Genomic DNA, 6,626 nt, shown 5'->3' with positions numbered 1-6,626 from the left:
GGGGGGGGGGGGGGGGGGGGGGGGGGGGGGGGGGGGGGGGGGGGGCAGAGGCATGTAGTCCCAAGGACCAGACTGGAGATAGAAAACCACACATTAGTACACCTGTCATGTGTGGGCATGCCAGAGGAAAATGCCATGTGAACAGTGGGTCCTCTCTGAAACTCCAGACTTAGCCTGTAAAATGGTGCTGGCACATATTAGGAGCTCAATAAAAAGTACTTTTGAATGGATGCATGAGAGCTAGCCAACTTAAGGTAAATTAAGTCTACCTTGTATCCTACTCAGATCCTTCCTGGAAACCTGGAAGGCTGCCTGCCCCATAAAACTACCCCACTACACGGACTTACTATTCTGGGACTTCTGTGTGCATTCTCCTAGACACACAAACCCCTGGGAGCACGTGTATAGTGACGTTCACGGAGCGAGGGCCCAGGCAAGCAGGTAACCCCACCAGGAGCTGAGAATTTCAAAAACCATGTTGATGGAACGCTTCCTAAAAGACATCACACCCTGCCTTTCCTCCTTAAGCAAAAGACAGTCACGGAATTCACACACTTCTTAATGACTCCGGAGTCTCCTTCTAGACATCATTTCTGAACTGTGTAGCAGAGCAGCCCATCAGCTCCTTAGTTTTGGGGAGTCCCCCTGCGGTGTTACCCTCTCACAGCTGTCCCTTGAGCTGTCCTTTGTATTTGCCACTCATGGCTTACATACTTCATTTTTTAGTTTGCCTTCGATCTGCAGAGGAGGGAGCGGTCAGAGGCTACGCTTCCTGGGAATTATGGGACGAAGGATCGCAAAGCTAGATTGACAGTCTCAGGGACCTCGTGAAGGTCACTTGCTCATTTCCTGGGAAGTGGGTGTTACATGCAGGGAGCCCCTCCTTCTCCCCATAATGCATGGGGTAGCCACGTGCCGAGCAGCATGTTGTAAAGCAGATCATAGTTTCCAATAGAAATAGTTTTATAATTGAGGGTTTGTTGTTCATAAGAACTTAGCATCAAGTCAGTCAGAGAGGTGACCAAAAATATGTCATAGATACAAAGGTTCAACACCTTTACACCTCTATCATCCCTTAAAATCTTAAGATTCTGCTTCCAGCCATAGGCTCTCAGGGATGGATGGATCCTTGGACATCATCCAGCTCAGTCTCCAAATTTTTCTGATGAGGAGACGGGGTAACTTGCCCACGGTCACCCAGTTAATGTGCGGCAAAGCTTTCATTCTAATCAGGCCTGGTGACTCCTGGGCCACTGCTCTTCCCTCCACACTATCTGACCTCCCTTATAAAAGTCCTATAAAATGGGCATTAAAGTACAGTGCTCACGGATTATATAAGGGCCCCAATGTACTATAAAGTATGCATGACAGCACATAAAAATACAACTCCATTGTATCACGCATTTGGCCTATCTAAAACCTAATATGCTAGCTATAATAAATGTTAATTATGTCTTTAAATAATGATAATTTTGCTACCTCTGGCATGTGGAAGGGCCCCGAAGGAGGTGATTGGCACAGCCTATATTGTTATGAAAGGCCATACTTATCCCTGGAAGTCGAAACTGATCACCTTTAAAATTGTTTCAAGATATGAAGTTCAGTTTTTTTTGGATACTTCTCTATTATTTTGATATTGACATTATTTTGATATATTGATAATAATATCAAACATTCGCCGTGCTCCACAAGCAGCAAGCCTATAAACCAGGCATCGTTCTGGGCCCTTTGCAGGGACCATCTCATCTGAATCCTTATAGTGATCCTACATGGTGGGAATCAGTATCAGGGCCATCATCTGTCTTTTTCAGGTGAGGAAACTGAGGCTTGGTGGGGGTGGGGCCACCAAGCTGGTAAGTGGCAGAGATGAGGCCAAACCCAGGCATCCAGGGTCCAGAGTCTGGGCACCCCATGGCGGTGATTTCCCTGTGACAAGTAGCGGGCTCAAAAGCCTTCCACGGATCAATCTTTTAACAGGATCTATTTCCATCACGTGGCATGAAAGTCAGGCCGCCTGGTGACAGGTTCCAGCTGGGTCACTAACTAGCTTCATGAAGGTAGACAAGTCCCTGCCTCTGGGCTGGCACCAAGTCTGTAAAGAGTGGAGATACATTGATAGTTCACCCAATCGGCTCTCGCCCTAACACTCTGGGGTTCTAATGTCAATCATGGGGCTCTGTAAGGCAGGAGAATCTTGAACTCCAGGAGAATCTAGCTCCTCTGAACAACATTTCCTTTGTCCCTCCCACTCCACATCAGAGAGAAGGGAAGCCCAGTGGTGGACAGAGGAGGGCTAACAACTGCAGAGCCGAGAGCAGGTCCGCTTGGCATTTTGTTATTTGTTATAATCCTCCCAATAACCCCTGAGGAGATAGTATTTTGCAGAAGTGGAAACACACTTAGAAAGGTTAAGTCAGTGGTGAAGCCTTGCTTTGGACCAAGGTCTGACTTCCTGTCTGGGAGAAAGAATGGAAGAGGGTCAGTCACACTGTCTGGTCCGAGACGCACAAGGTATATTCAGGCTGGAGGGGTTGGGTTGGGGCCCAAGTGCACGGTTTTGAGCCCCAGGCCAGAGCTTCTCCCATCACCTCTCTCCTCTGCCTGCCTGAACCTAACCCCGTGTGGGGCCCTGCTTCAGAACCAGGCCAGAGACGAGGGTAACAGTCCTAAGGTGAAAGATGGATGTCAGTGAGACCGTGTCACATCAACTGAGCTCTGAAATGCTTTCAGGTGACCTTCAGAACATGTTTTTAGATGATTAAAAATTTCTAAGGGGTAGGGGTTAATTTGAGTTTAGAAGGTGTGGGGTGATTTGGGGAAAGCATCTTGAAGCCAGTAAATTTTGATTGGATTCTGGAATAAGATGAGGAAATTTTCATTCTCAAAGGTGTTAGAATGAATGAGCATGAGCATGAATGGGGTTCTGATTCTCTTTGCTATCTTCCCTCCACTACCCGTGACCCAGATTTCACTTTCAACACTCAGGGCTTCCAGTGCCCTTGGAAGTAAGACACGCTGTAACCTCAGGTTTCATTCATTTAAAAATGCGGTATGGATTTATATATTTGACAAGTATGTATGTGTGTATGTATTATTTACAGATGCATTTTTAAGTAGGTCCCAGGCCCATCCTGGCTCGATCTCATGACTTTGAGCTCCAGACCTGAGCTGATATCAAGAGTCAGCTAAGCCCCCTGAGCCACCCAGGCCCCCCCTTAGTAAATATTTATTGAACATCTACTATGTGACAGGGCTTGTCCCGGCATGGGGACTCCAGTGGTGAAGAAGACAAAAGTCCTGCCTTTAGAGAGCTTACGACCTAGAGATGGGAGGAGGAGGGGCTAGCTGGGCCCGGTGAAGGCTGAGAGGAGGCCTCTGGGGCCCCTACTGCTTCCGAATGATTGGACTGAAGCTTCTCCTTGTTCTGTTTCCAGCCCCCCCAGGTGACTGGCCCACTTCCCCCTCTGTCTCAGACTGTTGCAGATAGCCCTAGGGAGTTGGAAGCCTTAACCTTCCTTTATGGACCCCTAAGCTTGCCATCACAGAGCCACAGTTCTTCTGTAACTGACCCGTGTTCCAGGCACCTTCAACTTCATGGACAGCCATGGTGGCCAAGGGGCCAGCTCCCTGTGTCCAGCCTTTTCGAGCCGAGTTCCTTTGGTCAGCTAGCAGGCTCCCCAGGGGCTTAACTCAGGCATTTTATAACCCTCCCTGATGAACCACACTGCCACCTCCCCAATCCTTAAATCGTCTCCCTCATCATTTTGTTTCCCCACCCACCCTTCACCGACACGCCCCGTGCAGACGCCTGCCTCTGCCTTTGCACACATGCGACTTCCTCTGCATGGGACCCTCTCAGCCAATCCCTTACGTAGGTCCTGAGCGCCCAAATGGGCTACGCACCGTGCCAGTCCCTGGGGACACAACCGGGGCAAAAGCCTGGGGCCTGCTCTCTCTGGGCCTCCATTCTCAGGGGGGCAGACTAAGAGTAAACTTGTAAATGAGCTGGCAAAATGCTTACAGATGGTATTAAGTGTTGTGAAGGACGTGAATGAGAGGCTGGTGCAGAACAGAGCCCTCTTGCATGACAGGAGCTGCCCATCTCAGGAGCAGGGGATGGTGCTCCAGGCAGAGGGAACCGTGTGTAAAGGCCATGAGCCCGGCTCATTCTCGGATCTGACAAACCAGTGAGGCCCAATATGGGGAGGGAGAGGAGGTGTGCACAAGAGGGACACAGAGGCAGGTGGGCTTGCTGTCCCTTACAAATTGCGGGGATGAGGGAAACGTTCTGCCTCTGGGCAGGTTATTTAAATCCATTAAAATGAAAGGAAATGAGAAATTCAGTTCTTCAGACACACCAGCCGTGTCTCAAATGCTTGATGGCCGCGTGTCACTAGCGGCCCCTGTGTGGGGAGCGCACAGGATCAGGCTGGAGCTTCCAGACCGCTGTCTGGGTTTGAACTTTTTTCTGAGAAGGATGAGAGGCCACTGAGAGGCCTTAAGCAAGGAGGTGACAGGACACTCCCACCTCCGGCTTTCCTGCCGCTTGTCAACATGTCTCTCCTATTGGTCCCCGCTGAGGAATTCCCAGACTATCATCAATATCCTCCCCCGGGGCCCTTCGGACCTGGTGCCTACCTGTGCTAAAGCTCTTGTCCCCACGTCACTGTCTTCACCTGCCTGGGCGGCCTGAGGGAAGGCATGTGCGTGCTGTTCAGCTCCCTTTCCCTGCTGTCCCCGTTGCGGGGACACATGGGTTTTGTTGAACTGAATTTCCCTTCTTGCTCCAGAGCAAGTTCTTCATGGGGCCTCTTGGATGATTTAGACTCAACGCACCTAGGTCAAGCCTTTGCCTTTTCCCGAAGGCTAGTTTCTCTTAAGACCTTCGTCCTCATCTCCCACAGCAGGGGGTACTCTCTCGGGAAGGCACGCGCAGCCCCTGGACCGTGGTGCTGAGCTCCGTGAGAGTGCAGGGAAACTGCCTTTCTCACCTCCTAAGGGACGTTTACTTCAGGAAGTCAGGATGTGTTCACGCCTTGGCCCTGTCCCCGTCATCGCGGGAGAAGCCCACCCAGGAAGCCACCTTCCCAAGCGTCTGAAAGGATGAAACTCTGTAGTAAACACGTTCTGAATCCGGGACTCTTGCTGCCCTCAGGGTACAGGGGCACGAATGGACCAGACTGTGGGTGCCTGCAGTAGGTCCGTGGCGCAGGACCATTATGCCTGGAAGGCCCAGAGGGTGCTCAGAGAGAGCCTCCCAACCCTGGACAGGAATACGGGGAAAATGGAGGGATGGGAACAGCGGAGGCCACGCCCCAAGCCCTTTGGCAAGCACTCTGATTGGACGACGAGAGCACGTGACTCTGGATCTTCCCATCCATGGAGGCCCGGGCAAGGGGTGTGGCCTGTGCTCGTTCACACCAGGGCTGCTCTGCTCTGGAGGGAGAGGAGGCAGGCAGCCCTGCTGAGGAGATGAGAGACCAGGGGGTCTGGTGCAGAGGCTGGCTGAGCCAGGCCTGGATGAGTCCAAGGCAGGCTGGGCTGGCCAGCTAAGGGGAGAGGCAGGGTGTGCACCTAGAGCTCCCCGACAGGGCAGAACCCACTGTCTCAGAGCTGCCATTCTGGTCTCTCTGGGCGGGGTGGGTGGAGCTGCGGCGAGAGCGGGAGGGAAGGTGATGAATAACACAGCCGTGTCCCAACCGTCTGCTGTCAGCACTAGACGGGCTCCACTTCCCACCCCTCGGCCAACCCCAAATTCCAGTTGTGTGCTCCCGACACGAGCATCCCGGGACCTGCCTTTCCATCTATCCTCTCCCCCCAGGCCAGCAGTGCTGTTTTGCAAACCCTTGGCAGGACTAATGCTCTGGGCTTGAGTCCCAGCCTCAGGACGGCGGGAAGCCCTCCACTCTCGGCAGGAGCGGAAGCCACCTGAGCGCAGACCCCAGGGCCCTTCCAGGGAGGCACCGTGGGAAAGCAGGAATGGGGCTTTGGAGCCAGCAGAGCAAATGTTGCACCCAGTGTTGCTCCTGCTGCCATGTGACCTTGAACAAGACACTTTACCTCTCTCGGTACCTCAGTTTCTTCATTTGTAACATTAGGTTAGTCACACTGACCTCCCACAGCTCTTGGGAACATGAACCTGTATAAATATCTTACCCAGTGCTTGGTACGCTGCAGGGGCTTAATGGTAAACAGAATTTCCCTCCATCCTCCTGTAGTGCCTCTGGTCTTTTATCGGACTGCCCTCTCTTCTGCCCTCCACTTGACACTATCCGGTTCCCAGCGTGCGTCTCTCCTCCTTAACCTCAGAGCCTTACACATTCCTCCCTCTCTTGCGAGCTGGGCCATACCTCCTGCCAGGCTCTGCTCGACCTCTCTCCCATCGCCCCCGTCTCTCCTCCCCTCCTGGCCCAGTACTGCTGTCTACTACGCAGCTCTGCCATGATTGCCCTTGGAAACGTCAGAACCTCAGAGGTGGAGGGGACCTCGGAGACCATCTGGTCTGGCTCCTCCATTTGTCAGAAGAGGAAGCTGAGCACAGAGAGGCACGGTGACATGGCTCTGTGAAGGCCTGGGTGTCTGGGTCTTGCTTCCCCCACTATGGGGGGCACGGTCCCCTCCTCCCT

Source organism: Lontra canadensis, unplaced genomic scaffold (assembly GCF_010015895.1).
Source record: "Lontra canadensis isolate GAN:19392208 unplaced genomic scaffold, GSC_riverotter_1.0 scaffold63, whole genome shotgun sequence".
Taxonomy (NCBI): Eukaryota; Metazoa; Chordata; class Mammalia; order Carnivora; family Mustelidae; genus Lontra; species Lontra canadensis.
Note: the sequence above shows the minus strand (reverse complement) of the source record.